A 17,500-nucleotide genomic window follows, 5' to 3' on the forward strand; every position below is an offset into this window, starting at 1 on the left:
TGTGAACACGCATGCACGCGCGAGCGCACACTCGTATCTATGTATGTATATTTATATGTCATTCAGTTTATTTCAAGATTTCTTGCCAATTGAGAAAGATCCGGTTTCTAACCTAGATCCAAGGCTCCTTCTTTGGAATTTCAACATCAACAATAGGGTAGTTTTTGTTTGTATGTATGTACGAATGTGCAGGTTTTTTTTTTGGTTTTTTTTTGTATTTTCTGCGTATGTATGTATGCATACGCATGATCACATACATGTATATATAGTTATGTATGCATAGATTGAAAGTAATTGAAAAATCTGTGCGTCGCGTGGGTGCGTATGTTTGTATATGTGGTTGTCTTTATGTGTACATGTGTATGTGTGTATGTGTGTGTGTGTAAGTGTGTGTGTGAGTGTGTTTTGTATGCGCGCGTGTTTGTATGTATGGTATATACGCAATACACACACGCACGGGCGCACGCAGAGGGAAAAGAAAGAGTGAGGAAGAGAGATAGAAAGATTTGACTGTAGAGACACGCACAGACGCGATTGAAAGCGAGACAAGCACAGAAAAGAAAAATTGTATGAAGCGAAAGAGTGGGAGGTATAATGATGTGAGGGGGGGTGGCGTTAGAGTATGAATAAGGATTAGCGGAGGAGGGGGGAGAAAAGAATATAGATAAAAATAGATGTGTGTATGAGAGGGAGGACGATATTTGTGGGATTGAGAGGAAGATCGGTGAATTGATGACGTCTATGACAGAGTAAGCAAGAGAGGAAGATCCTGTGAGTGTGCTTTAGGGAGGTATTGTAATGAAGTGAAAGGTTTTAACACAGAGTTGTGAGATTTAGAGAGAAAACCAGAGAGAGAGAGAGAAGGGGGAAGGTTAGAAAAAGTATAAATGTGAGGAAGAGACGTATAACGAAATAGGACAACATACAATGCGTGGAAATGTACACCACACATACACACACATACATGTATATTTATATATCTAGAGAGAGAGAGAGGGCGAAAGAGACGGAGGCTGAGCGACAGGGAGGAATAAAAATAACAGCAAATAAAGAAGCAAGATTAAGCTGGAGTGGAAACACATGGAACTTACGTGTGGATAAAGAGAACAGAATACAATTGTAGTGGGATAATAGATAAACAGACGAATCTACAGGTAAATAAACAGGTAGACATAGTGAGGGAGAGAGAGAGAGACAGACAGACACACACACACACACACAGAGAAAGATAAACAGATAGATAGTTTAATAGCTATGTGTGTGTGTGTGTGTGTGTGTGTGTGTGTGTGTGCGTGTGTGTGTGCGTGTGTTCGTGTGTGCGTGTGTGTATGTGTACAAGAGTTGAGTTCTTGTAAAAGAGCCTACGAAATATTAAGCTGCATAATATATATACACACATATAAATTATCTGTTATCTTTTACTTGTTTCAGTTATCAGACTGTGGCCATGCTAGGGCATCGCCATGAAGACTTTTAGACAAACGAATGGACCCCTACACTTTTTTTAAAGTTTAGTGGTCATTCCAGTGTTCTCTGTTACGGAACTGGTATCTTACCGAACATAAGCCCGCCAACCCGGTTATTAAGCGGCGGTTGGTGACACAAACACAGATACACACACAAACGCACACACACAGACACACACACACGTACATTTATTTATTTATTTATTTATCTATTATACACACACATATTGAGGGACATGCATGTATGAAGAGAAAGTGTTTTGTGCTGCATGTCATACGTGAAAAAATTCAGTGAGATGATTTGAATTTGGTTGACACACATATATAAAGAGAGAGAGAGAGAGATTGAGACATAGAGAGAAATGTTTTGAGTAAGGGGAAAATGCAGTGACGTACAACAAATATCTGTAGCTACTGGATTTATTGGGTATATAAACAGATTGGTGTTGGTCAATTTGATGGACCACTTTATATCATAATTTTCCTCTCTCTCAAATCCCAAATACATTTACAAAGGTTCATAGAATTACAATGTCTTCTAAAGTTAAATGAAGAATTATAATGTAATCTAGATTTTCAAATTGTAGAAGAGCGTATGTGATAATGGGTAATGGGTATGATCCCCTGCAATTACGTTACATTGATATACTGTATTCTTCCTTAAACACGGATTTGTAAAAGACAGATGATTTTGTTTTTGAAATATACAAAGGCATTTGTTCACTCGTATGTAGCACTCACGGCTCAAGAATTTACTACTAACTCTCCTCTCAGAATGAAGTGTTAAAACAGGATCATTAGCAGTGATATAATCTATATTATTATTTTCAGAGTTGGCATTACCTTTACCAAAAGTATCAAAGACTAGTTCAGGAAAATTATCGTTATAGTGTATTTCACAATTAACCGTATCGGTTCCTCTTGTGTTTAGTAATTTTGAGTTGCGATAATGTCTAATTTTACTTTTATCTGGTGCTCTACTTTCAACCAGATTTCTGAGCGATTAAATAATTTCTCGTACTCACTTGAAGACAAGGAATAGTTATTCAGTGCTGCAAAGAATTTCCAAGGAATATTAGTAGTTGTGTAAAATACACCTGGTGCATTATACCAGACAATATTTTTTGAATTAGCCTTTCTGTTAACGACATAGACATTTCCTCTAATATAATCACTATCGCCATGTTTATAAGTCTTAATCCCAAAAGTAGATGATCTCCTGCCGTAATTCGTATACTTAAAGTTATTCATATCTATAAAATTATTATTATAATTATTATTACTATTATTACCATCATCATCATTATCATCATCATCATCATCATCATCATAATTATTATTATTATCATCATTATTATTTTATGGGTTGCATAAATGTACGTGGCATGTGGTCGTCGTGGAAGCAAGGACGCTTGCGCAACGACCTCGGGTGGCTAAGCCTGTATGTAATAGCCATCAGTGAAACCAGGATCGCGGATACACCGGCCTTAACTCCAACTTTTGATGACTTTGAGATTTTCGCATCTCTTAGTCGACTGGGAATGGGGGTGGGGCAGTGCTGTTCAGAAACGGCCTGGATCTCGAGATACGTAAGGCAAGTCGGTGGTTCTGGACGTGAATGATAACGCAGACAGTGCTTTTAGACTAGTCGCAGTGTACGCACCGACTGGTGCGGGGCAGCCGGAGTTTTTCAGACACCTGGAGGCCTTTCTAGGGACGTCTCACTATTTATGGCTAGTGGACGATTCGAACGCCATTTTCGATGGATGTGTGGATTGGGTGTGACTAGCGGATAGGAAAGGGGAATACACAAGCCTCGCAAACTTGCTAAGTCAATTCCAGCTGGCGGACAGGTTCAGAGTGGATTTCCCGAATACTCCAGTGTGAACATGGGCAAACAGTGTCAGATTATCCAGATCTTAAGTAGCTAAGGTATTTTGTAGGCTAGCAGATAGGAATTGCTTCTGTATACCTTCTGGAGGAGTTACCTCATTCCTATAAAATATTACCAAAAATGAAGTAGATTGACAACTTTATTTTTTGAACCTGTGGAAGGTGTAGTGGTTAAAAGCGCGGACTACTAGCCTCAAGATTCCGAGTTCGATTCCAGACAGTGACTTGAATAATAATAATAATAATAATAATAATATAATAATAATAATAATAATAATAATAATAATAGTTGTGTTGTTGTTGTTGTTGTTGTTGTTGTTGCTGCTGCTGCTGCTGCTGGTGTTGCTGCTGCTGCTGCTGTCGTTGTTGTTGTTGTTGTTGTTGTTGTTGTTGTTTATACCAATCATACATTTAGTATCGACAGAGTTACGTCTATGCTTAATATTGGTTTCAAATTTGGGCGCAAGACCACGGATTTCGAGGCAGGTGGGAAATCGAGTGAAGGGACTAGGTATGTTGTTGTTGCTGCTGCTGGTATTGTTGCTGTAATTATCAATGTTGTTGTTAAGGTGGAAAACTAGCAGAGTCGGTAGCACACACCAAGCAAAATGGCTAGCGACATTTTTTCGTCTTTACGTTATGAGTTCAAATTCTGCTGAGGTGAACTTTGCCTATCATCCTTTCAGGGTCGATAAAATCAGGAGTCGATGTAAACGGCAAGCCTACCAACCTAAATTTCTGGTGTGAGCATATATTAGAAAGGAAGATTTTTATCCTTATCATCGTCATCATCATCATCATCATTATTATTATTATTATCATATGATTGTTCCACATTTGATAGTTTGAGGCAAATTTCTACTACACACTTGCTACACCTCCGTTTAGGGTTATGTGCAGCATTGTGTGTTCTTTTCTGCCGTTGGGTATGTGCAAACTTTTCCCGCTACTGTAATACGTTAGTTTTCTTCTCTTAGGGGTGGTGCAGTCATTTTTTGTGTTACTACTTGTATTGTGTCTTGAGTGTGTAATGTACTGGATATCGAGGCTGCTGGTGGAAGTTTATTTCACTGAGTAATTGCTGTATAGAGCATGTCTTGTGATTGTGGGTTGTTTTGTTCAGGTTGTATTATTGGAATGATGATATCTTGCGTAGGATGTAGACTCTTTCTAGCAGGGTTATTTTTTCGGATAGAGTATAGTATAGTGTTCAGAAGCCAGGTATAGCTTCTGCGATTTTGTTCATATGTATTTTTATCATACCCAGTGCTCCAATTATTATAGTTATTATTTTTACCTCTATGTCCCACATCTTGAATACTTCACTTTCGAAGTCTTTGCACTTGGACAATTTCTCCACTTCGTTTTTGACAATATTTTGTTGAGAAGGGACTGCAATGTCTATTTAGTAAGCAGATGTTGTTGTTTTTTCCCCAATCCTTGATTATTATGTCTGAATGATCAGTTTTTATTTCTTTGTCGGTCTGAACCTGCCTATCCCAGATGATTGTGGCCTGATGATTGTTTGGCATATGCTTATACTGCTACTGCCTATTGTCAGTTTTAATGTTGTAATGCAGGCGTATTCCCAGTGGATATAACTGCGTACTTTGTCATGCCTGTATATATATATTCACACTTGGTAAGGACTGGGCAGCCTGAGATGATGTGGTCAACTGTCTTATTGTGCTGGTTGCACATTCTACATTTGGTGATGAAGCATGTTTTCGTTATTTTGTGCAGTGAGAATCAGTCCTGTTTCAGCTTTTAGTCCAGATCATTGTTGGCTTTTACTGCGGATCACCTCCAATCTGTCAAGCTTTTCAGGGTGTTGGCCGTGGAGTGATTATTTTCTCCATTTCTTCTCCAGTATGTCTTGTAATTCTATGTTAATGTTGTTTTTTGTCTCTTTGACCATTTCTGCTTTGTTGCATCTGAGTGTCAGTGTGTCCGTGTAGTTTGTTTCTGTTTTGTAATGTGTCGCCTCCTTGTGTATAGAGAAAAGTGTTTTCATTTTCTCGTGTTTCTTTACAACATACACTAGTCTTCGACACTTTGTTTCTTACTAATTTCCTAGTCCAACTGTTGTTATTTTCTATTAGTTTTCCATCTGTATCAGGCCACGTCAGCCTTCTAAGCGGGGTAGCTATATTATGCCTGCGTCTGTTTTGGGGTGGTAACTTCGGTAAGCTGTTAGTAGTGTTCTAGTTTTACTATCTAGTTTTCTCAATTCCCTGCTCTTCTAGTCTATTATGTTAAAACTGTAATTTATGACTGGTATGGCTAGCGTGTTCATACATATTTTTAGCATATTTCTTATTTTTTAGCATTAAGTTCAGTGTTTAGTATTAGTCTAATTCTTCAGTAATATTCTCTCCTAATTTTCTCCTTCATTTCTGTAGTTTGTATTTTAGCTGCTTCGTCCATTCCAAGATATCTGTACTGGCGGTTATGGTCGAATTCTTTAATTTCTGTGTCTATGTCGAGTGCAGTGTTTTTAGTTCTGAGGAATTTTCGTCTTCCCAGTGAGACTCTGGCACATTTGTCAATGTTGTTGGTCTGTAATATTGTGGGTGTACGGTACATTTGTTTTGGGGATTTAGGTGGTTTGTCCTTCTAGCATCCAGTTTGGTGTTGATTCTGGCTCACTTGTCAATAAATTGAATTCTGCAGCTAAGTGGTTATGGGTAATAGTGAGGTATTTAAACCTGAACTCGGTGACCTTGTCTATCCCTGGAGTTTTCCAGTTGTTGGTACTTCACAGTGTGTCTGTAATTTCTTGACCTATGATGGTGGGCCATATCTATGCTTCTAATGTGTTCTTCTTTTCCCTCTCTCTATTAATCCAATCAGCATTTTTGTTGTGTTGTTCTGGTTTGCTCCATATTGCTTCTCAGTATGACTCAATCGCTGATGTCCTTAGCATAGTATCTATTGATATAATGTTTTTGTTTAACTTTCTGTAAAAAATTCTTGTGCTTATTTGGAATTCTCTATTTTGTTGGAAAAAGAATTACCGTTTTGTGCGGCAAGGTTTTGCTGCTTTACCTTTACTCTTTTACTCTTTTACTTGTTTCAGTCATTTGACTGCGGCCATGCTGGAGCACCGCCTTTAGTCGAGCAAATCGACCACGGGACTTATTCTTTGTAAGCCCAGTACTTATTCTATCGGTCTCTTTTACCGAACCGCTAGGGTTACGGGGACGTAAACACACCAGCATTGGTTGTCAAGCGATGTTGGGGTGTACAAACACAGACACACAAACATATACACACACACACACATATATATATACATATATACGACAGGCTTCTTTCAGTTTCCGTCTACCAAATCCACTCACAAGGCTTTGGTCGGCCCGAGGCTATAACAGAAGACACTTGCCCAAGATGCCACGCAGTGGGACTGAACCCGGAACCATGTGGTTGGTTAGCAAGCTACTTACCACACAGCCACTCCATGCCAGTTTAATTTTTTATTTTACTTCCCTAGTATCTTCGTTATCTTTTATGTTGTATTGTTTGGTAATATGGGAATTTTTTTTTACATATTATTTTTTATTTTTAATGTGCATGTTTGATACAGTCACTTGCTGAGACACATGCAGTGCCCTGGTGCGGGTAAAGGATAAGATATGTTACAGTTTGACTGAAAGCTTGGGGAGGGGAAGTAGCGAAATATGTATGCAACACAGACATTTTCCTGTTTTGTTACTGGGTATGATGCTTTCTTGTATTCATGTTTTGAGACAAGTTTTAACATCCAGTCCTCAGAGTTTTTCAAGTAGGTATCTAGGCCAATTGTAGCAATCTTCATTGTTATTACCACTTGTAAAAGTCCACGGCCTCCCTCTTTTCTTGGCTGATAAAGTCGTTCTATATCTGCCTTTAGGGTGGTGCATTCTATGCATTGTCAACAGTTTTCGTATTTTTCTGTCAAGATTACATATTTCAGTAATTGACCAGTCAACGATATTGAAACTGTAAGTCACAACTAGTATGGCTAAAGCATTGATCGCTTCGATCCTGTTTCTCGCATTCAGCTCTGTCTTGAGTATTGCTCTTACTCTGTGATAACATTCTCTCCTGATCCTTTCCTTCATCACTGAATGCCTTATTCCATCCCCTTCAATTATCCCTAGGTACTTGTAGCTCTCCGCTGGGTCTAACCCTTTTACGACATTCTGCTGGTCGAGGTAAGCGTTAGATGTTTCTGTCATTTTTCCTTTGATAAAAGTAGCTTTTGCACATTTATCGAGGCCACATTGCATTTTGATGTCCTCGCTGAATTGTTTAACAATCGTTAGTAAGCCCTTGAGTTGTTGGTCATTTTTTGCAAAGAATTTAAAATCATCCATGTAAATGAGATGATTTATATTTTTATCCAACATTTTATATCCGTACTGTGCGTCATTGAGCAATTTTGAGAGAAGTATTAAGGCTAAACAAAAGAGGAGTGGTGATTGTGAGTCGCCCTGGAAAATGCCACATGAAATTTTAATAAAAATTTATTATTATTATTGTTGTTGTTACTATTATTATTTTTATTATTCAGGTCAGAGCTTCGACTTGAACTCGGAATCTAGGGGTTAGTAGACAGTGCTCTTAACCACTACGCCATATGCTCTTGGGCAATTATGGAAAGATTTCCCCAAGACACCTAAGGAATGCTGGTGGGTGTATCAGCTGAAACGTTGTGTTAACATCAAACAATACGAAGACAAATATCCGTCAAATGTAAATAATGTAGGAATTGTTTCTCTTTTTAGATTCCATGTTCGTGTTACCTCTATTTCTAGATCTTTGTATTTTGAAACTTTCTCTGTTTCTTTTAGAAAAACATTGTCATCTATTGGTATTGATACATCGATTAGAAAGGATTATTTTTTTCTTGGTGATCTCTAACAACTATATCCAGCTTATTGATCTTAACTTCTCTATCGCTGTGTATTGGCATATCCCAGAGTATGGTTGCTTTCTCATTTCCTGTGACCTTTTCCGGTGTGTGTCTATACCAGCTTTTTTCTGTTTTTATTCCATAGTGTTGGCATAGCTTCCGGTGTATACAGGTCTCAACACTGTCTTGTCTGTGAATATATTCCTTCTTTGCCAGAACTGGGCAGCCAGAGACAATATGATTTATTTTTTCTATTCCATCTCCACATATTCTGAAGATACCTGCATTTTATCCATTACATGTTTTTGGTAATTCCTGATGGGGAGGCTTTGACCTCGTGTTTCAATTAAAAATCCTTCAGTCTCTGCTTTGAGTCCAGAGTTTCTCAACCTTTGTTGGGATTTTACTTTGTCTATTTCTTTTCTGTTTAATTTAAACCAGTATTTGCCTAGAAGGGACTTTTCTTGCTACCGTTTTATCATGAGCCATTACAGTTCCAGTTTTAGTTTTGATTCAGTTGTTTTACAACTTTTATTTTCTTCTTTTTCTTCAATGTTGTTAGCTTCCTTAAAGACTGAAAACAGTTTTTCTTTGTTTTGTTCATGTTTTGTGATTATTTGTATGAGATTTCCTTGCTTCTGAAGTAGGTATTTTGTAGTCCTATGATGGTTGTTTTGTTATAGTTTTCTAGCTGCATAATGCCTCTACCACCTTCCATACGTTATATATATAACCTTTCTATGTCAGAGTTTGGAATGTGCATCCAAAATCCTGCGATTAATTTTCTTGTCTTCCTGTCTATTTTGATTAGTTCATTTAAAGTTCAATTAAGAATATTGTAGTTGTAACTTATAACTGGGACGACTAGAGTGTTGATACCTTTTATCTTGTTTTTCACATTGATCTCTGTTTTCCAGTATGAATCTAACTCGTATATAGTATTTTTTTCTCATCCTCTCTTTCGCTTGTGTGTGTTGTATCGTATTTAGTTCATTGATTCCTAAGTATTTCTTTGTCTGCCTTTGGTTTAATTCTCCTTTTTGATCTGCTTTATCTAGTGTGATGCTGCTACTCTGAACTAGTTTCCCCCTAATTAAGATTGCTTTGGTACATTTTACTAAACTAAATTTTATGTTTATTTCTTTGGTAAATCCATGTACTGTTTGTAGCAATGTTTCCAGTTGTTTCTCATCTGTAGCGTACGGTTTTCGGTGATCCATATATAAGAGATAGCTGCTTGTTTTGCCCTAACAGTGGTACCTACATCCAGTACTGTTTAACATGTCAGATAAACGTGTCAATCAAGCAGAAACGGAGTAGGGAGAGAGTGCCTCCCTGGAATATTCCTCTTCTAATGGGATGGCTTTGATTTTTATGAGTCCCTGATTTGTCTGGAGCTATAGCACTGTCTGCCATTTATTCATGGAGTGTTTTATATATTTTAGGATTATTGATTCTACTTTGTTCATCGCTAGTGTTTCCAGGATCCGTGTGTGGGGAATACTATCAAAAGCCTTCCGTTAATCGATCCATGTCATACTTAGATCCTACTTCGTTCTGCAACTGTCTTCCATTATAGCTTTATTGCTTATTAGTTAATCTTTACAGTCATATGGCCCGTGAAGCATCCCTTCTGCTCTTCTGGAAACAGGTTGTTTTTTCCAGATATTTACTCATTCTTTGCAATATTATTGCAGTAAAGGCTTATTATTATTATTATTATTATTAGTAGTAGTAGTAGTAGTAGTAGTAGTAGTAGTAGTAGTAGTAGTAGTAGTAGTAGTAGTCAACGGTAGTAGTAACAGCTGCTTATTAATTTTCCTAAGTGGGGTGGCTTATTCTACCCAGAATTTATTCAGTTTTCCTTGGATGAAGTATCTCTTTATTTAGCAAAATAGAAGTTACGGCTATATTAAGTTAGACTTAGGACTCGCGTTCGATAAAATATATTTAGTAAATTATATACTCAGACTGGAAATGCTTTAACATAACTGGTAAGTCACATTACTCTAGTGATGGGCATAATGTCAACCAGTCACATTTCACTTGTGAGTCATATAATATTGGTAATTCACACAACTTTGTTGAGCTACGTAATATTTGTGAGCTACAAGTATTTGTGAGTCACTGATCATTGGTGATTCAAATAAATTTGGCGAGTCACAGAACATTGATTATTCAAATAACTTTGGTGAGTCACGTAACACTGAAGCAATGTATAAAACTGGATGTGTCACATAATATTGATGAGTCGTATAATAGTGAGAGTCGAATATTATTGATGAGTCATACATTATTGATAAGACTCATAATACTGATGAGTCACAGAACTTCGGTGGCTCACATAACATTGGTAGGTCAAATAATATCGATGCGTTGTAAAATATTGATGACTCATAATATTGGTGGATGATATTTTCTGCCATTCAGTTTCCAGGATATTGTCCGATGTCATGAACTTGGTTGAGAAATTAATCACTCAGTCATATCCGTCTAGTAATTCTACCACTATTGCTATAGAAATCGATTTATTGGCATAAAACATGGAAGAGAAATACATCAGATGATTCAATCCAAGAAATTCTCCTTTCAATTTAATGAAACTATTTATAACATGACGACGTTCGTCATGAGATTTCCGTGTGATTCTGGAACGAAATAGTCAAGCAAAAATGAGCGAATTGATTTAAGAAATTCCATAATGCTGAAGATGCGTGGAGTAATGGTTATGGGGTTGCACTCACAAGATCGTAGTTCTGAATCTCGCATCGGGCAAACCGCTTCATTTTATTTTGCCCAAGTCTTGAGCAAACCGCTTCATTTCATTTTACACAAGTCCACTATATGACTAAACCTGCGACAGACTGGCATCATGTTTTGTGGGAATACTGTGGTCGATTAAATGGTCATGGAAACCGTTAATCGGTGTTATGAGTCCTGGGACTCGACATAGGAAGGTTCAGGAGTTATTGATGATGATGATGAGGAGGAGGAGGGGAGAGGAGGAGGAGGATTTAGAAGGACAAGTCAGTTTAATTGAGAGGTCAATAAGAAAGCTAGGTTTATGGTCCTTAAGCATAATCCAGGGTTTTCTAGGGATGTATGGCTCGGTTCTATCATCTTTAGCTAAATCTCTAACGATTTGAAACCCTGTATTGTTAATCCTTTCAATATCTAGTTACTTGTGTGTCTATATTTGCTGTGCAATTCCTTCCTAAACATAGGCTTATATAACTCAATATCAACAATGCCGGTGTTATTTGTTTTCTCCGCTGGCATAAGTATCCCTAGAGCTTTCTTGAAGTCGACAAGTAATTTTCTGATTTTCTACTAATATATATTACACTTTCTAGGGTATTTCCTGAACTTAATGTTCTTAACCATACTAGATAATTCCTCTTCAAATCTGATTAGATGCTGGTTAGTCGGTGGGTTCCTCTTACATTTGAATACTTTGCTTAGTAGGTCGCCATGTTCAGGTTTGTCATTTGATTTAAGGTACCTATCAAAGAAAAAACCGCATTCTACGTACAAACTGGTTGCTTTTCTCGATGTTTTTGTCATGGGGCAAAATTGGGCCATCTCTGTTCACTAGTCTGGGCTTCTTCTTCTTCAAATTCTCATGCATACAATCAATTTCTTGGCAAAACTATGTTGCTGTTACCGTTTTTTGTTTTTTTTGCAAAAATGAATAATGAATAACCCCCTTCGCAGACCACTATACAGTGGCCACTAACATTTTAAGGTGCAATGGTGGTTTTGAGTAGTGTTTAGGTAACTCTCCTGCATCTAATCACTGTCCTGTTCAACTGTTGTTTCCAAACAGTATCTATTTTTCATTCGATGCAGAAATGGTCTTTTTCCAGTTGAGAAAGTAATAAAGAGCACATTTAGAGACGCCTGTTCTTGGGCATCTCATTCAGTTGATGTGGAACAACCCTATCCATTTTCTTAACGTTCCTGACTGCGATTAAATGTCTGATACGAAACTTGCATGTCTGGTGTGCAATTTGCCGATTTTCTTTTTTTACTGTGTGGGTGGTTCTGGATTTGGGGATCAGTTTTGTCTCTGCCAGTGCTAACCAGTGTGGTATGCTACTGTACCCAATGAGAGCTTGTGTTATAGATTGATAATATATGGTCAGTAGAATGTTAGCGTCTTGTACCAATATCCAACAATCAAGTCACTTTCAGGTGCTTTTCCATTCTGGAGTTCCTGGATCAGTTACAAGAGCTTCACTATCAATGTTGTTTGTCTTGGATGTAACGCAGGGGCAATAACTTTTTCGGATTTCCTCCAGCCACAGGGCATCATGGTTATATTCCGTCTCTTCACTCCAGATTTCACTCCAGAAGGAGTTTATGTCTTCTCGTGGAGGAGCTTCCGTGATGTTTACTGCTCCTTCTCTCCTGTCTGTGTATACTGCTGCCTGGTTGCGGTTAAATTTTTTGTTTATTGTTCTCTCGGTTATTCTCTTCTGATGTCGGAGTTATTCACTGACAGTTTTAGCTGCTGCTTGAGAGTAATCAGTTTTCGAGTGTCCTCTTTTTTGCTGTCTCTAAACATCATTTCTATCTCCTTTACTTTCTGTTGGTAGGACGTATAGTGGTTTGTTTGTTTGCATGCAATAAGCATCATTACATGACTAATAGTCTTCCATAAACCAGTTTTCTTTTTCTCTCTCTTCAAAACCCACGATGATACTTTCTTTCTAATTTCGGTTTTGTTTACTTTTCGAAAATCATTCATGTACTAGTTTACAGTAGTAGCCAGAGCATATAGACAGGCGTTAATCTGCCAGTAAGTGTTTTTTTTTATTTACTTTGGTATAGAAAACCCTCCTCGAGAGAGTGCTTCAAAGTCGAAGTTAATTTTCTCGGAAAATTTCAGTAAGGGACCATTTCATTGGCATATAATCCTGACTACTACTACTACTACTACTACTACTACTACTACTACTACTACAATAATCGTTGCTGTTGTGCCTGCTATAGTCGTAGTAGGAGGGGCAGTGGTCAGTTACTTGACCCAGTAATGTAGCAGGCACTATGGAATGTGTTGGAATGTCGCTAGCTTCGAAATCACGTAGTGGTCTTATGTTATTCACATATTCATTTTTGTTTATAGAGTTGGAAAGAAGGTTAAATTTCGAATTTTTTATACAGTTACAGTTACTAACCTTCTTCCTATGCTTTACAGCTGTTGCTTGTTAGCGTAGTTACTTCGCAGTAAAATTAGTTAATTCTGGATGCAGATCGTCCCATTATGATTTCAATTGATTCATATAGCCAACAGCAGGGTTTTATTTCGCTTTTTTGAAGCAATTAAATAGATTATTATTCAATTCATAACTCCAAGAGGAATGAGTTTTGTAGTTAGGGTTCTTCTATAACTACAGCTAGAAAGAATTTGTTTACCTGTTGAGCTGTTGCTTTCGTTCTGTTCCTCGATTGTGTTGTTGATGTTGCGTCCAACTATGTAGTTTGTAGTAACTCTCTGCATGCTAAATTCAAGTTTCAGTCAAAAATTACTACGATCGTAAATAAAAGACTCCCTCTGTTAATCCATCTGAAGATTAACCAGTTGTTTAACAAGGCTGATAGTTGTGGTTCCAAAGTTGGAGATAGTATTATCGTATTTTTGATAAATAGTTACCCACGTCAAATACGCGAATTGTCGTTTGAGTATGTCAGATGTATGTATGTATGTATGTATGTATGTATGTATGTATGTATGTATGTATGTATGTATGTATGTATGTAGGCCTTTTCAATCTCAAGCACGGATTTTATAATTAATTTCTTTTAACTAAACACTTTGAAACTTCAGATACTGGTTGAATGTGTCACGTAGAACACGGTTTACTCTGAAGGCTATAGCCAAAATTTTATATTTTAGAAGTTATTTCATGTTAAAGTTGTCGTTTTGGAGTAATTTTAACCAATCAATGACGTGTATTCATCTGAAGAAAGTTACTGCTGCTGTTTGCGAACAATATCTGGGTCCATTGATAAAACGACGAATCTTTGATAACAGAAAAATTTTAACTAAAAGTCTCCCCTTAGAGATGCTTTATAGCAAGATATATGAGAATGTGTCCATCTATCCATCCATCTATATATCTATCTCGAGCGTTAAACTAATATATCTTCTGTTGTTTACACACCTGTCATCGTCTTTTGTTTTGTTTATTTTGTAAATTCCAACCATATATATATATATATATATATATATATATATATATATATATATATATATAATATATATATATATATATATATATATATATATATATATATATATATACATATTAATGATAGGCAGAAGTTACAGAGTGACAGTAGCCAAATTCGTGTTTAATAAATGCCAATACACGAAACTCAGCTTTTGACTTACTCTCTAACTTCTGCAAATGATATATATACATATTACATATATGTGTAAAAAAAATCTCGTCGCGCAACCGAACCAATGAAAGACCCTCTACCTGGTCGCTAGACACATGCATAAAATAGCAGCCAAAGTATTCCCCTACCTAAATCACACGCCCATAGTGCGTAATGTTCTATTGGTTGTCCGGAAATTTCGTGCTGATTTATAGTAGCTTACCTTTCGACTAATTTTAGAACATGGTTGAGTCCATAAAATAGGATATTACTACACCTCAATTTAGAGCACAGTTTAAGCTATCTTATCGTAAAAAAGATTTATGTTCCTATTACTTGTGTTAGTTCTGTAACCCTTTAAAATGGAGGATAAGAAAGTTCATTTTCAGCACTTGATGCTTTTCTTTTTCCGTAAAGGGAAAAATGCCTCACAAGCAACGAAAGAAATATGCGCAGTTTACGGCGATGTTTCTTTACCCGAAAGAACTGTACGGAAGTGGTTCGCAAGGTTCCGAGCTGGAGATTGTAGCCTTATTGATAAAGAGCGATCAGCCTGATCATCCACTACAGATGATGACCAAATCAAGTCATTAATTGAGATTAACCCACATTGCACAACCTGAGAATTGGCAGAAAGCCTCAAAATAACAAAATCCGTCGTTTATGAGCACCTGGTGACGCTTGCGTACACAAACACTACGATATTTGGGTACCACATGAGTTGAGTGATGAGAACCTTTTGGATCGCATTTCCATCTGTGATTCTCTTTATAAACGGAATGAAAACGCGCTTTTTTAAAGCAAATTGTGACAGGTGATGAGAAGTGGATTATCTACCGAAATGTTCAGAGAAAATGATCCTGGAGTAAGCAACATGAACCACACTTAGCCACGCCAAAAGCGGGTCTTCACCCTAAAAACGTCTTGCTTTGTATCTGGTGGGATTGGAAAGGAATTCTGTACTATGAGTCTCTCCCAAGTAACTAGACAGTTAATTCTGAGAAATACTGAACACAACTGGACGAGTTAGAAGCAGCAATTCAAGAGAAACGTCCAGAATTGGCCAAGAGGAAGGGTGTTGTTTTCCAACATGATAATGCAAGACCGCACGTTTCTTTGGGAACCAGACAAAAATTGCTGTAGCTCAGCTGGGATATGATACCCCACCCTCCATATTCACCAGATATTGCTCATTCGGATTTCCACTTATTCAGGTTTCTGCAGAATAGTCATAATGGTAAAAATTTCAATTCCTTGGACGACGTAAAAAGATACCTTGATGAATTCTCTGCCGTGAAACCACCTCAATTCTGGGAAGAGGGTATTTTCAAGATAAAGGAAAGATGGAGACGCATTGTGCAACAAAATGATTCATATTTGGTTGATTAAGATGTAATTACAAGCATTTATTGACCTTTTTCTTACCTTTAAAAATCGGCATGAACGTTCCGGACAACCCAATGTATTATCCCTTAAAAGACGGTTTCCTGAAGGCTGGAATGTCTTTCATGATAGGTTTGCTGTATCAAGGTTGATTTGAGGCTAAATAACAACAAAATTATTACTGAGACTTATCAACGGCAGAGCCTGTATGTGGTTGCATGACCTGCTAGAAAAAAGTAGCCACACTCTTCTATATACAGAATAGAAAAACTTCTATCCTGTGATATACACGTAGAGTCCATTATGTCTGGGAAGAAAGACAGAATGGTCACAGCTGGGATGTCTTTGATCATATCTGTTCAATCAGATCCGAATCGGGACTAAACAACAGCTGACAAAAGGAACGAGATGAGGCAACGAGAGAGCCTTTACTTGGTCGCTCGAGTTCCTAGAAAGAGCAACCAAATCTTCCTGACAAAAATAAAGGATGAAATTTCTGTCTTCAAGAAAAAAGAAGCAAGTTTATATTATTTTATAATTTTCAGTTAGGAATTCATTACTTCTAGAAAAGAATAAGATAAAATGGTCATAGCTGGAACGCCTTTTCTCGCAGATCCATTACAGTCAGATCTATCCTGTGGTTAGAACAATATTCTTCACTGAATGATGAAGCAGCTAAAGTTAAAGAAAAGTTGAAAGAATAAAAGATAGCAACTATCCATATTCCAAATATTGTAATTCCTTTGACTAGCGTAATTTATTCAAATTTTCTTATGAAATAAATAGAAAATGTTATAGGAACTCGGTATATATTACGGCTAATATCCAGTGTTGTACGAGAGTAGTTTCACGGATTTTGTCAATCTCAGTCACAGATTATTACATTAATTTTTTAAAACTAAACAGTTTGAAACTTCGGGTTCTGGTTGAATGCGTTAGAGGTTTTTCTAGTCTGTATATAAAAAAAGTTTGGCTACTTTTTCTAGCAGGTCATGCAACCACATACAGGCTCTGTGGTTGGTATGTCTCAGTAATAATTTTGTAAATATAATGTGCCGTAAGTTGTTTTTCGCAAACAGCAGCAGTAACATTCTTCAGTAGTATACACGTATTTGATTGGTTAACATTACCCAAATACGACAACTTTAACACGAAATAACTTCTAAAATACAAAATTTTGTCAAAATGCTTACAGTAAACCGTATTCTACGTGATGCATTCAATCAGTATCCGAAGTTTCAAACTGTTTAGTATTTTAAAAAATTAATTTAAAAATCTATGACTGAAATTGAAGATCCATGCACGTTTATATGCGGCATGGCTATGTGGTAAGAAGCTTGCTTCCCATTCACATGTTTCCGGGTTCAGCCCCACTGCGTAGCACCTTCGGCAAATATTTTCTGCTATAGCCTCGAGCCGACCAAAGCCTTGTCAGTGGATTTAGTAGACGGAAACTGAAAGAAGCCCATCATAT

Source organism: Octopus sinensis, linkage group LG5 (genome assembly GCF_006345805.1).
Source record: "Octopus sinensis linkage group LG5, ASM634580v1, whole genome shotgun sequence".
Taxonomy (NCBI): Eukaryota; Metazoa; Mollusca; class Cephalopoda; order Octopoda; family Octopodidae; genus Octopus; species Octopus sinensis.